Source organism: Scylla paramamosain, chromosome 31 (assembly GCF_035594125.1).
Source record: "Scylla paramamosain isolate STU-SP2022 chromosome 31, ASM3559412v1, whole genome shotgun sequence".
Classification (NCBI taxonomy): domain Eukaryota; kingdom Metazoa; phylum Arthropoda; class Malacostraca; order Decapoda; family Portunidae; genus Scylla; species Scylla paramamosain.
In genome coordinates, this window is record NC_087181.1 from 12976500 (window position 1) to 12991499 (window position 15000).

Genomic DNA, 15000 nt, shown 5'->3' on the forward strand with positions numbered 1-15000 from the left:
TGAGAGGGAGGTGAGAAGGAGGGGAGAGGGAGAGGAGAGGAAGACCGGCGGCTGTAAATGAGAGGCGAAGAGAGGAGAGGAGAGGAGAGGAAAGGAAGAATGGATGGAAAGATATAAGGAGATGGTTATATAAATGCTTGAATGGTAAAATCTCTCTCTCTCTCTCTCTCTCTCTCTCTCTCTCTCTCTCTCTCTCTCTCTCTCTCTCTTTTCTCTCTCTCTCTCTCTCGTGAATGAGAGGATTGACAAGCGATTATGTCGAGGACTCATCACTCCTAACTTGTTTATCTCTCGCTCACACACCACGCACGCGCGCTCACACACACACACACACACACACACACACACACACACACACACACACACACGTACTGACGCTTTTAATGGTTACAAAATCACACCCAGACCTCCCCCCTCCCCCCACTCTCTCTCTCTCTCTCTCTCTCTCTCTCTCTCTCGTCATTACACACACTGACTGACACTTGGGGTTTGCAATGACCCAGATTTGGAGATGCCATATTAAAGTCAGTATTTCCATCCCTGTCCTCGCTTACCTGGCGTGGAGAGGTGCACTTAATTTGTTCCCAATTCACCTTGGCAAAGTGGATAATGACGTACTGTTGAGAGCACTATTTTTTCTACCATTTTTTTTTTTGGGGGGTGTGGAGGTGGACGGGGGAGAGAGAGGTGGGGGAAGAGGCAGGTTTGGTACTAAGAAGATTAACACTTGAAATGATCTAAATATAGGGCGAATAAATAAGAAAATAAAATAAGTAGTGATAAGGAGAGAGAGAGAGAGAGAGAGAGAGAGAGAGAGAGAGAGAGAGAGAGAGAGAGAGAGAGAGAGAGAGAGAGAGAGAGAGAGAGAGAGAGTTAGCACTAAAAAATAAATTGATATCTTTTGAGACTATATAAATTTAGGAAGAATAAATAAGAAAAAAATAAATAAATAACAAACTTAGGTAATGAGGCAAAATTTTCTGTACTGCTTAAGTTTACTTTGACCTGAAATATAGAAAAGAATAAAATGGGAACGATAAATAAAGAATATAACAAAATAGATATTAAATATGGGAAGAATAAATAAAAAAGGGAAGGATAAATGAAGAATATAATGAAGTTAAGGATTCAATAAGAGACTTTGAGAGTTTTCGTTATCATTAATCAGCTTTAGAGATTAGTTATGAATCGATTAGCCCAATATGGCCCAGAATATGAGATTTTCAGTATATACTTATCTTTTTCTTTCTTTTTTTCCTTTTTCTTTGTTTTATCCTTTTTACATATAATTTTTCCCTCTTCCTTTTTCTTTGTTTTATCTTTTTTTACATATAATTTTTCCCTCTCTTCCCTTTTCTTTGTTTTTTTCTTTTTTTTTTTTTTTTGTGGGGGAATTCAGGATGTGAAGATTAGAACCCACTACATATGGTTTCTCTATTGTTCCTTTTTTACAGATTACTTAAGAGTCCATTAGAAAATACATACCAGATTACGAGTCTCAAATATCATTCTTTTGTGTCATGGATTAACAAAGAATCAGGTCGTTTGGATTAACTATATTTACAAACCTTCAGGAATGGGCGAAAAATATATCTGGTTATATATTTTTTTTTCGATAAATGTCTAGGTTTATTTATTTATTCTTTTTTGGAGGGGGTTTATTTTTTATTTATTTTTGAACTCCGTCTCAACAATTGGCCCTTGATAAAATGACTAGGGACATGAGTGAACTTTTTACATAATTGTACATTACGTGCGTGAGTAGCCTTCCTTGATCGTGGCATTTAAAACTTAAGCCTTTACATCAGATGGAACTTGACTGAGTACTAATCTTAACCAGGAAACCACTGACTGCCCTAAAGTAATCTCGTTCCTGACTAATTGAAAATAAATAAATAAATAAATAACTTCTGACTAAACTTAAGAGATTTTGCTCCTAACTGACTGGAAAAAAAAAAAAAACTAACCTTTTGGCTAAACTTATGACATCTCGCTCATAAGTAACTGGAAAAAAACTTAACTTTCAACTGAACTTTAGAGATTTCTTTCCTAACTAACTGAAAAAAAAAACTTGACCCGACTAAACTTAAGAGATCTCGCTCATAACTAACGAAAAAAAAAAAAAATAAAAAACTTAACTAAACTCAAAAGATCTTGCTCTTAACTGAAAAAAAACTATAGTCTTGATTGAACTTAAGTGATTTCTCTCCAACGTGACTGAAAATAACTACTCTTGACTGAACTTAAGAGATCAAGATGCTGACTGAAAAAAAAAGAAAAAAAAAAAAACTAAACATTTGACTACCCTTTAGTGATTCCGCTCCTAACTGACTAAAGACTCTACTCAAGACTGCTCGTATGTAACTTTGCTTCTGACTGACTGGGGCTTGACTGGACTTGACTGGTCTTAACTGGGGCGTGAGTAAGGCGCTTCCTTTAATAACCGGGCGGTGAGCGGTCGTTGCGTGGGTCGTCCTGGGCCAGTTTAGCGCCTCGTTCAGCTTGAGGATGAAGACAATTAGGCGTGATGCATGGGATAACTATTGGGTGGGCAGCTTGTGTGTCTGAGGGGGGGTGTGGGCTGGGGGTTAGTGGGTGGGGGGGGTGTGGGTGTGTGGGTGAGTGTGTGTGGGAGCGTTTGTGAGTGCGTTTGTACTTGTCTCCATTCTCTCTCTCTCTCTCTCTCTCTCTCTCTCTCTCTCTCTCTCAGAATTCTTAACTCCCACAAAATAAAAAAAAATCGAATAAATGATATTGCGTTAAAATCACACACACACACACACACACACACACACACACACACACACACACACACACACACACACACACACACACACACGTGGAACTCCAGCAGATCTCAAAATTAATTATACGATAACAAGACTAAGAGGCGAAGGAGGGAAGAAGGAGGAAACACATGGGGGTACGAGGAGGAGGGTAATGGAGGGGAGGGAGGCGCTAACGACCTAAATGGGGGGTGGGGGAGGCGTGCATGCTAAGGGGGGAGGTGATGTATTATCCAAACAGTAATAAAACTCCTCTGCTTGCTAAAATATCCTTGATTACTGATTGTGTGTGTGTGTGTGTGTGTGTGTGTGTGTGTGTGTGTGTGTGTGTGTGTGTGTGTGTTATGAGTGAGTGTGTGTGTTAGTAATGATAATGAGGATGCGTAAGAGGAGAAAGAGAAGTGGGGAAAAGAAGGGTGAAGATGAATACGAGGAAGATAAAAAAAAAGAGGGGGAAGAAGAGGAGGAGAAGGAAGAAGAAGAAGAGGAAGAAGACATGGTAATGACGCAAATAATAAATGTCATACCAAGAAGATGAAAACGGAAAGAAGTCGATGATTTTCCTTCTCCTCCTCTTCTTTTCTTCTTCTTCTTCTTCCTCCTCCTCCTCCTCTCATTCTAGTACTACCTTCCTCCATCCCTCCCTCGTCCATCTTCCTCTCCTTCCCTTCCTCGTTTATCATCTCCCTCCTTCCCCCAATCTCTCTTACCCGTCCTTCCTTCTACGTTCTCTATTTCTTTCTTTTGTTTGTCCTTTATCCTCTTTTCTCTTTCCTTTTCTTCGCTTCTATTCCTCCCTCCTTCATTATCTCTGTCATTTCTATCACTTCTCTCTCTCTCATTTCCTTATTTTCTTCTATTCTTTTATTCCTCCTTTCTTTACCGTCTCTTTCTATCAGTTTCTCGTGTTTTCTTCTTTTTTTTTCTCCTCTCTTTTCTCTCCCTCTTTCCTCCATTTCTTCGTTCGTAATTTTCCTTCTTCGTCTTAGTCAATTTCTCGCGCTTTCTCCCTCCTCCTCTTCCTCTTTCTTCTCCTCCTCCTTTCTTCCTCTTCGATCACCATTCCATCACTTCATTTTTCTCTCCCTTTCTCGTATTCCTTGCCTCCCTCCCTCCTCTTCTTCCTCCTCCTCCTCTTCTGCCATTCTTTCCTCCCCTTCAATCCCTTTTTTATCACTTCCTGGTCTTTTTATGCATTTCTCGTACTCACTCCCTTCCTCCTTCCTCCTGTTTGCTTCCTCCTTCCTTACTGATATTATTTCTCTTCTTTTCTCCTCTTGAATCCTTTTTTTCTAGTCACTTCCTCCTTCTTTTGTTCATTTTTTATTAATTCTTCCTCTCTTCATACTTGTTTCTCTTCATTTCATCCTTCCCTTCTGCTGTTATTTCTCTTCTTTTCTCATCTTCATTGTCTTCAGTCACGTCTCTTTATGTTCGTTTCTTGCACTTCCTCTTCCCTCCCTCATCCTTTTCACTTCTCTTCTACTTTTCTTTCTCTCTCCTATCCTCTTCAATCCTTTCGTCTATCACTTCCTCTTCCTTCTATGAATTTCCAGCACTTTTTCCTCCCTTCCTCCTTCCTTTCACTTCATCCCTCGCCCAACGAAGACCCAAGACGCCCAAAACTCGCAAATTTACCCTCACTTCTTCGCCTCACCAGCAGCTAAAGGAAGCGATACAAGAGACCTCAGCTGACCAGTCCCAGGCGACTGTACAAAAATCTCGTGTAGACAGCTTAGAGAGTCACCGTTTTCATCTCCTCTCACCCTCTTGTTATTTTGTTCTCTTCCTCTCGCCCTCGTCATCTTGTTCTCCTCTCGCCCTTGTCCTCTCATTATCTTCTCGTCCTCTCGTTCTCTCTTGTTCTCGTCCTCTCACCACCTTCATTTCTCATTTTCTCGTCCTCTCGTCATTATCTTCTCGTCCTCGTCCTCTCGCCCTTACCCTCATTCTCTCGTCCTCTCGTCGTTCTCGCTGACCAAGTGAAACACGTTCATCTTATACATCATGCAATCGTCTTCCATGCCTCGCTGCCGTCCCTTCTCGCCAGGGGGCTCCACGGTTCGCCTCCACAGCCTGGCCGATGCATATGCAAGTTTGTTGTATCACGCGGAACAAACTGCGCTGGTGGTGGTAGTTAATATGTGACGCATTTTGGTGGCCCGCCAACAGTGAGGCCCAAAGCTGTCTGTCTGTCTGTCTGTCTGTCTGTCTGTATGATATATTTGTTGTGTTGCTTTCTATCTTTCGCGTGTGTGGTGCTTCATTATTAACTGTAGACAAGAGACGAGGAGCCCGATGAAGAGATGGCAGGGCTGAATAAGAGACGACGAGAGAGAGAGAGAGAGAGAGAGAGAGAGAGAGAGAGAGAGAGAGAGAGAGAGAGAGAGAGAGAGAGAGAGAGAGAGAGAGAGAGAGAGAGAGAGAGAGTGGAGAAATGCAGGCCAGATCCATGTGAAGACTACATTAATGACCAGGAATAAAAATGTAATAATAATAGTGATGATGATGATGATGATGATGATGATGATAAAAATAATAATAATAATAATAATAATAATAATGATAATGATAATGATAATAATAATAATAATAATAATAATAATAATAATAATAATAATAATAATAATAATAATAATGAAAACAACAACAAGAATAACAACAAAAACAAGGATTTAAAAATGTAAACGAGAATTGGAAACACACACACACACACACACACACACACACACACACACACAAACAAAACACACAACAAAACAGAACACACTTAAAGCACTGACGACACGAACAAACACCCGAGCACCCCAACAAACACAAACAAACACACAAACAAATGACGATCAGGTACACCATCAAGCCCAAAATATGAGACCCGATTCCCTTCAGACCCTGTTCGATTAACTCTTCCCTTTCGATCCCTTCACGCCCCCCCTCCCCCCGCAGGTCACCAGGGACTTCAGGACCTACCAGGTGAGAGGACCAGGCCGCGCAGGTGTCCACGGGGAGATGGTTACCTGGTCAACCTTCCCCCCAACAGACACGCCCTTGGAATACTGAGTTGCAATGGGCCTTTGGGGCGCCGCGCAAGAGTGATAGTGGGGAGTGGGAGTGATGGGGCGTAAGGGGAGTGATAGGATGAGAAGGGGAGAAAAAGGTGATAGGAAGGTGAGGGGATGGTGGAAAAAGTGAGGGGAAGGCGAGGGGGAGAAAATGGGTGACGGAGGAGAGGATTGGGGCGTAAGGGGAGTGAGGGATGAGATGAGGGGAGGGTAGAAAAGGTGATGGGAAGGTGAGGGAGTAGAGGAACTGGTGGAAAAAGAGCGTGAAAGGATGAGGGGAGGGTAGAAAAGGTGAGGGTGTGTAGGTGAGGGGGGAAGGAATGGGTGATGAAGATTGATTTTTTTTGGTCTCTTTTTCACTCTTTTTCCTATATTAAGAGAAAGAGTGTATGGAGAAGCGAGCCTGTATAGTGACTTATCTAAATGTGAATGTGTTTGATTTGCATAACAAGACACTGCTGGTCTGAATGTACACTTAAATCACTACAACTACTACTACTACTATTACTACTACTACTACTACTACTACTACTACTACTACTACTTATGCTGCTGCTGTTACTACGGGTTCATCTATTTAAGGTGCAAAGGAGGTAAAACAAAAGGGTTAAAATGATAAGATATATTCCTCAGTTTAGTTGCCTTTAACCCAAAAATTTTAAGTAGGAAAAGTGTTTCAGATTAGAGCTAATTTAGTTCCGGAGGGGTTTTAATGCTTTACTACTACTACAACTATTACTACAACTACTACTACTACCTACAACTATTGCTACTACAACTGATCCTGACAATTCTCCTTAACTTTTTTTCCTGATTCTTTTCGTAAATTAAGATCCACTACAACTAAAACAACAACCACCACCACTACCACCACCACCACCACCACCACCACCAATCATAACAATTACCGTGACTCACCTCAAGCAAAAACACCACCACATCTTTTTCTTCACTCACTCACTCACTCATGACTCACTCTACGTAGACTCACTTTGTTATTCCCCCCCCCTCATAATTTTTTGCCGCCGTTTCCTCCCTGACTCACGCCTTCCCCACCACACGCTGCTCCTCCTTCCCGGTTATTTGTTTTTTCAGCCTTCCTTCACCAAATCTCATGACTCATGTTACTCTTTGTGGGGGAGGAGGAGGAGGAGGAGGAAGAGGAGGAGGAGGAGGAGGAGGAGGAGGAGGAAGAGATAGGAGATTGTCACTTCCTAACTCGTGGGAATAGAGAGAGAGAAGGAAGTCAAGCAGTCTCTCTCTCTCTCTCTCTCTCCACACACATCCCTCACTTTACTTCAATTCTCTTTCTGTCTTTTTTATTAACTATTTAACAATCACATTTTCACACAATATTCCCTCGTCTCTCTCTCTCTCTCTCTCTCTCTCTCTCTCTCTCTCTCTCTCTCTCTCTCTCTCTCTCTCTCTCTCTCTGACATTTCTATTCCACACCTTTCTTTTTCCTTTAATTCCATTTCTTTCTCTCTTATTACATTCTCTCACCATATTCCCTTCCTCCTTCCCTTCCCCCCCCCCTCTCTCTCTCTCTCTCTCTCTCTCTCTCTCTCTCTCTCTCTCTTTCTTGTTTATCCACGCCTGTCTCCGTCACCGCTGCTTCTAAACTCGCGCCGCTAAATGCTTGAGTGAATGGAGGGTAAATACAGGAGGGGCGAGGGGGGCAAGCAGGCACCTACCCACCCCAGCATCGAGCCAGGAAGAGAGATGAGACGTGCAGAATGGATGGTATTAGGTTCTGATACAGGTACACGTGATAGAGGAAGCAGAGGGAGGAGGTGGAAGGAAGGGGGAATGGGGAGGGGTGGATGGGCTGGGTGTGTGGTTGAGTGGGTGGGTAGGTGATGTTATGAATGTGTTAGTGTTTATTTTTACTACTACTACTACTACTACTACTATTACTACTACTATTACTACTACTACTGTGTGTGAGTAAGTGAGTAGGCATTATAATGAAGATATTACTGTTTTCATCACTACTACAACAACAACAACAACAACTACTACTACTACTACTACTACTACTACTCCTCTTGCCACTACCACTACCACCACCACCACCACTGCTGCTGCTATAACAAACTACAATAATTACAACAGCACTAATAATGGTCACTTTCAATATTGCTTTTAAATGATTATGTGGCACAAGAGGACGCCAATATCCATTAATTAAGCCATTTTCTACACCAGTAAATATGTAGACCAGAGTGTTAAGTGTTATGAATAATGGTCGTCGTGCGTGGAAGGATCTGTGTGTGTGTGTGTGTGTGTGTGTGTGTGTGTGTGTGTGTGTGTGTGTGTGTGTGTGTGTGTGTGTGTGTGTGTGTGTCTGTGTCTGTGTCTCTGTCTCTCTCTCTCTCTCTCTCTCTCTCTCTCTCTCTCTCTCTCTCTCTCTCTCTCTCTCTCTCATCTAAACATTTCACAAGACACATTTCCTCTGCATTCGTATAAATAAATAAATAAAATAAGTCTGCCGCATTTGCATGATTATTCTTTACCATACTTTCCCTCCAGCTCATCACTTCACTAACTTCCGCCGCACGAAATCACAACAGGCCAGAAAACAACAACACCCGGAACTGCTAATCAATCACGTGCTGTTTTTATTTCCAACTTACGATCCAGTTCCTGATTCTTCACAGTTTAATTGGCAATGAGAATGTAAGACTTGATATAGACTCCATTTCAGTAAACTAAGACTACTGAGCAAAGTTTATGGGTTTAAAGTACCCAGTCATTTATTTTGTTATTATCGCCAAGGATTCTGAAGTTTTTAATTGGTAATGAGGATATTAGATTTGCTGTATAATTCATTTGACTAAACCCAGACAACTTCACTGAGTAAAAGTAAAGGTGATAGGTTTAAATTAATTTGTCACTCCTTTTCCTATCAGCGGCCTAGATTCTAAACTCTTCGATTGGCAATGACACTAAGACTTGCTGTATATTTCATTTGGCTGATCGTATAGCTGTTTACAGTAATGAGAAAGAATGATGGGTTTAAACAATTTAGTCATTCTTTTTGGTATCTAGTGGTCTAGATTCTTAACTCTTCGATTGGCAATGACACTAAGGCTTGTTATATACTTCATTTGACTAATCTTAGACCATTTTATTGAGCACAAGTAAAGCTGTATGTAGACTGGTAACTTTAAACAATTCAGTCATTATTCTTGCTATTAGTGGCCTAGATTCTTAACCCTTCAATTTACAATGACATTAAGACTTGTAATCCTACACCATTCTATTGAGCAACACTAACGATAAAGACTGATAAGTTTAAACAATTCATTCTTTCTATTATTCGTATTTCAATATTATATTTCAAACTTACGCCTCACCATTTTATCAACCTTGAGGAGAAGCAAGGAGTCAAAAGGTTAAACGCTTTGTTCCCTCACCACGACTGTTTTCAAAGGTCACGGAAATGATCAGTCTGGTTCTCAGTGGTGTATTCCCCGCTGATTATGTGGAATTCTTGTTAATCTATCACATGAAAGCGACCTTGAAAACCCACTAAATGCTCTGTTCCCTCATCAGGACTAATTTCAGAGTTTACAGAAATGATTAGCTGTGTTCTCGTGTCTGCTTTTCCCCCCTGATGAAGTAGAATCCTTGTAGATCTACCACTGGAATCATGAAACCTTTGTCGTGACCCTTCATTAAGTACTACATTAAATAAAGACGGAGCAAGAAAACGATAAGGAACGAAGAAAACAAAGTAAGAAGAAAGAAAAAAAAAAACAAGATTGATGAAATAACAAGAAGGAAAACAGCAGGAAAAAATATTAAACCAATTCAGTTTAACTTCTTGAAAAACCGAGACTTCGAAAAAAGAGGAAAAAAGTAAACAGAAACGGAAGAAGAGCGCGGCATTTATTCTGCGCCAATTAAGTTTTCTGGAAGTTATCGTGATTCAGGATTCTGCTCCTGCTGGTTGTTGCATCCCTTCTTGTACGACAGATTTCCTGGTTCGCGGTAAAAACTTTTTCAGAACACTTCTGTGGCCACTAGGAGTGTTTATATTAGACACCTTCACCTGTGTATCACCTGTACGAAACACCAAATTATTACAACAACGAAAACTGTGATGATTTAGAGGGAAGGTGATGGAACATTAGAACATAAGAAAATAAAGGGGCTGCAAGGAGGAGGAAGAGAATAAGTGATGGACAGAAATAAAAAAAAAAAAAAAAACATAAGAAAATAAGGGAAACTGCAAGGAGGAGGTGGAGGAGGAGTGTTAAATGAAGAGGGGCCACACTGCGGTTAGACGTGGAAAGCTCAGCGAGGCGGTGACAACACAAGGTAAGGGAACACAAGCCCAGGTAACGAAGGTAAGGTAAAGGAAGGAAGGAAGAAAGCGCGCTGTCACCTGTGCTTGTTAACCTCCTTTGGAAGCTTCCGTGTGTTGAGAGTTACAAGAAGTGAACGACGTAAGGACCAGGAAATAAAATAGTGTTGTTTATTTACAATGGATGACAAAAGGTTAGGTAATGATGCGAAATCTTATACGGAGCGCCAACAAAGAAGGGTAAGAAGACAATGATACACTACAGTAATGCTATAAGGAATGAAAAGTAAAATATGTAACTTTCTTCCTTTACAGTTGACGTCAGAAGGTTGGGCATAACAAAATCTTAAAAAAAAAAAAAAAACACCAACAATGATACAGAAAATGATGCACACTAATAAATGATAAGCATAAAAAAAAAAAGATGTGAAAAGGTCGGACATAATAGACGTGGAAACTTTGATAAGACGCCAAAAGATAAGAAAAAAAAGTAATAGATATATTCTTACAAATAACTACCGTCAAAATCATCAGAGAAAAATATTGTTCACTCTTACAATCGACGTGAAAAGATCGAATAATGACACTAAACCTTATAAGAAAAGAAAAAAAAACACAATCTTCTAAATAACAAATGATCAGGCAAAAAAAAAAAAAAAAAAGGAATAGGCACGACCACTTTTACACTGAACGCGAAAAGCACACACAGGTAAAAAAGAAAGAAAGGAAAATAAAAAAATAACCGTACAACCAAGTCACAAAGATCAGACAAAAAAAAAAAGAAAAGAAAAGAAAAAGAAAAGAACAAAACCTTGTAAACTAAAGTCATAAAGATTGGACAACAACGAAAAAAAAAAATAAAATAAAGAGATAGAGAAAGAGAAAATAGGAGACGTGTGCCCTTAACAAACAAGACTCAGGTAGTCCAGGTGTTGCCGGCCCCTCAGGTGTTACCATTGATGACGTGAACCTTGAGGCGTTTCCTTACCCAGACACAACCTTTGCCTCGCCCCGCCGCGCCTGGTGAGAGTGACTGTAGCTTCCCAGGGTACACCACGAGGGCAATACAAGCAACTGTCTATCCAGCAAGTATTTTTTTTTTTTTATGTAGGAAGGATACTGGCTACCGGCAACAAAAATCTAATAAAAAAAATGCCCACTGAAATGCCAGTCCCATAAAAGGGTCAAAGCAGTTGTCAAAAATTGGTGGATAAGTGTCTTGAAACCTCCCTCTTGAAGGAATTCAAGTCATAGGAAGGTGGAAATACAGAAGCAGGCAGGGAGTTCCAGAGTTTACCAGAGAAAGGGATTAATGATTGAGAATACTGGTTAACTCTTGCGTTAGAGAGGTGGACAGAATAGGGGTGAGAGAAAGAAGAAAGTCTTGTGCAGCGAGGCCGCGGAAGGAGGGGAGGCATGCAGTTAGCAAGATCAGAAGAGCAGTTAGCATGAAAATAGCGGTAGAAGACAGCTAGATATGCAACATTGCGGCGGTGAGAGAGAGGCTGAAGACAGTCAGTTAGAGGAGAGGAGTTGATGAGACGAAAAGCTTTTGATTCCACCCTGTCTAGAAGAGCAGTATGAATGGAACCCCCCCCAGACATGTGAAGCATACTCCATACATGGACGGATAAGGCCCTTGTATACAAGAGTGTATACGTAGACATACACAGGAAGTACCTTAACCTGACCTAACCTAACCCAAAAAACACACTAAACTTTATAAAACCACCGAATAACAAACTTAACCTAATCTAACCTCATGTATAGTGTTAAAATACCGATGGGGTTAACATGATGAATACACCAAAATAATACAAGCAAGTGTCCTACTACAAAAAAAAAATAAAAGCGAAGTGTATACAATTCTGGGTTACTTAAGACATACAAGGGTGGGGGGGATGGCCTTCAAATGGCATAATACGATGAAAAAAAAAAAAAAAGATTGTCCACTTACATATATAAGCAGACGACGGAGTGTATACAAGTGTGTGTTATTTGGACACGTCGTGGAAATATATTGTTCAAAGGTGATGACATACCAGAGTGAAAATACAAGCAGGCTGCCCATCAATAAATAAATACAGCAGGCAGAGTGCATACAAGCTTGGATTACTTAAAAATACATGGCGTGGACTTTACATTTGCAGATAACGTGGAGTAAAGGATTCAAATAATAAAGGACATGAAAAAATTAAAAAGAAATGGAATCTGCAAGAAGCCATCAGACCTACACGTGACAGTCTTGAATTTTTAAACGAGACAAACTGTAAACACAAGGACAATAACTACAAATAACTTGAAAAGATAAATAACGTGAAGGCAAAAGTCTCGAATAATTGTAAATATGATGACAAGACAAAACAACCTAACCAAACACACACACACACACACACACACACAGAGAGACTTGCTATACATGTAGGTGAGTTCCTCCATACATGACGTGAAAGCATAACACAATAATGACCGGGTAAACAGGGTGACCTAAAGGGGAGAGGGAGAGGAGCGGAGTATCAGAACTTGTCGGAGGGAGTGCTGACACCCAAACAGTTCCTGCGGCAACTTTGTGACGCTGCTGCTCTTACCTGCTGGCAGAGCTTCAAGGGCGCTGGGTAATCCTATTAATTCTCCCTAATGTACAATGTCGAAACCCTGATTAATAGTGATCAGGGTAATTAAATTTGGATCAGACATGGGCAGTGACGGGAGGATTAAATAGGTTAGTGGTTGTTATTGTGGAAAAAAAATGGGGGAAGTGATATGAGGTTGATTTTAAATAAGATTGGTATTAAGAAATATAATGGATGGAGATGACTTTATGATAGGCAATGACAATGACGGATGATTAAGAAAGTTGTTAGCTGTTAATGTAAAGACTGAAAAAAATGGGGGAGGAAATATATATGAGGCTGATTTGAACTAGATTGATATTAAGAAACGTAATAACTAGAGATGACTTTGTGATAAACAGACAAGGGCAGTGCCGGGGGGGGGGGGGTATAAGAAGGTTGTTAGTTGTCACTGTAAAAAAGAAAAAAAAATATATGCGAGATTGATTTTAGTATGATTGATATTAAAAAAAAAAAAAAAACGCAATGACTGAAGATGACCTTGTGGTAAATATATTGGATATGCGGGAAAAGAGAAAGATTAAGGAAAAAATAGTGAAAAAAGAACTGAGCTTGATAATTAATTTTTAGTTATTAAAAGTAATATAAAGACATTTTACCTCGACAAGGAGATTAAAGATAAAATAAGTGATGACTGACTAGGATATCGCGGTAAATATGTAAAAAGAAAAAAAGAAAGAAAAAACAGAAATAATTGAGCTTAATACAACTAGTTTTAATTTCTAGTCACTAAAAAATAGAGAAAAATTTCCTCGACAGGGAAAGGAACAAATAAAAAAGAAAAAAAAAACTATGACCGTGATTCGTGTCAGATACTCTGGAATAAGATAAGGAAAACAAGGAAGGAACTGCTGTGAGCCAATGACTAAATGGATACGAAAGATGAAAGGCAACAAAATAAGATTACAAGAATGATACAAATACACACACACACACAAAAAAAAAACGTAGCTACTACAATGGAAGAACAAATTAATATGAAACAAAAGCAACACAAGACTCGAAAAAAAGAAAAAAGAAAACTACGCAATGGAAACGAAAAACCATCATGATAAAAAAACAACACAACAATAACTGAAAAATACAAATTAATACCAGATTGAAACCAAACCAAACAACAACAACAACAACAACAACAACAACAACAACAAAAAAAAAAATACAAAACGATAAAAACAAGAACGCAGCAGGCAAAAGTAGAGAAATCTTTACCCGGAGGAGAGAGAGAGAGAGAGAGAGAGAGAGAGAGAGAGAGAGAGAGAGAGAGAGAGAGAGAGAGAGAGAGAGAGAGAGAGAGAGAGAGCAATATTTCTGTCCACATATATAATCATTTACGTGACGGAAAGTGACAACAAACCTTTACATGAACCTTTGTACTCGAGACGCTTCGGAAAGTAATGAAACGGACGCTTTGAAGGACACTACTCTCTATAAACTGCTCTTATTGTCCTCCTCCTCCCCCCTCTTCTTCCTCTTCCTCTTCTTTCCTCCACTTTACGGTGCTATACTGTAGAGATGGAGGGAAAATCTAGTGTTGTTATTGTACATGAAGCACATTTTATTGTTCTTCTTCTATATAGGAAACGCTCTTATTGTCTTCTTCCTCCTCCTCTTCGTCTTCTTTCCTCCACTGTGCTATACTGAACCACTGGAAAGAGGGCTGATTGTTATTCTCTATATAAAACGTTCTTAATGTCTTCCTCTTGCATATGCGAAATTGTCTTATTGTCTTTATCATTATATAAAACACTCTTATTTTCCTCCTTCTCCTCCTCTTCCTTCTCTTCTTCCCTCCTCTCCACTGTCGCTAATAAGACGATGTTACTCCTAATAGCAAAATTCCTTACTGTCTTACTTTTCTAATACAAAGTGATCTTATCGTTTTCTAATATATATCAAGCTTTCTTATTGTCTTCTATATATAAAGCTTATTGTTTTCTTTTAATACCAAGTGGATTTACTGTCTTCCTCTTCTGTAATATAAAGCTCTCTTACTGTCTTCTATATGTATAAAGCTATCTTGTCTTCTATATATAAAGCTCTGTTATTGTCCTCCTCTTATATATATAAAGCGTTGTTATTGTCCTATATTAATAAAAGCCTCGTGAACGGTGCCACTGGATGAAGAGTGTTTACCCCGTTCACAGGTGTTCTTGTTGCCCAGGTGAGGTTCCGGCGCGGGAAGTAATTACGTCGATTGCTCAGGT

General features: G+C 39.8%; 1 protein-coding gene across 1 annotated transcript in view; it reads right to left on the reverse strand.

Moving 5' to 3' along the window:
• The window catches only part of LOC135116327 (nephrin-like), a 322006-nt gene that overhangs the window by 211237 nt on the left and 95769 nt on the right, over window positions 1-15000 (reverse strand).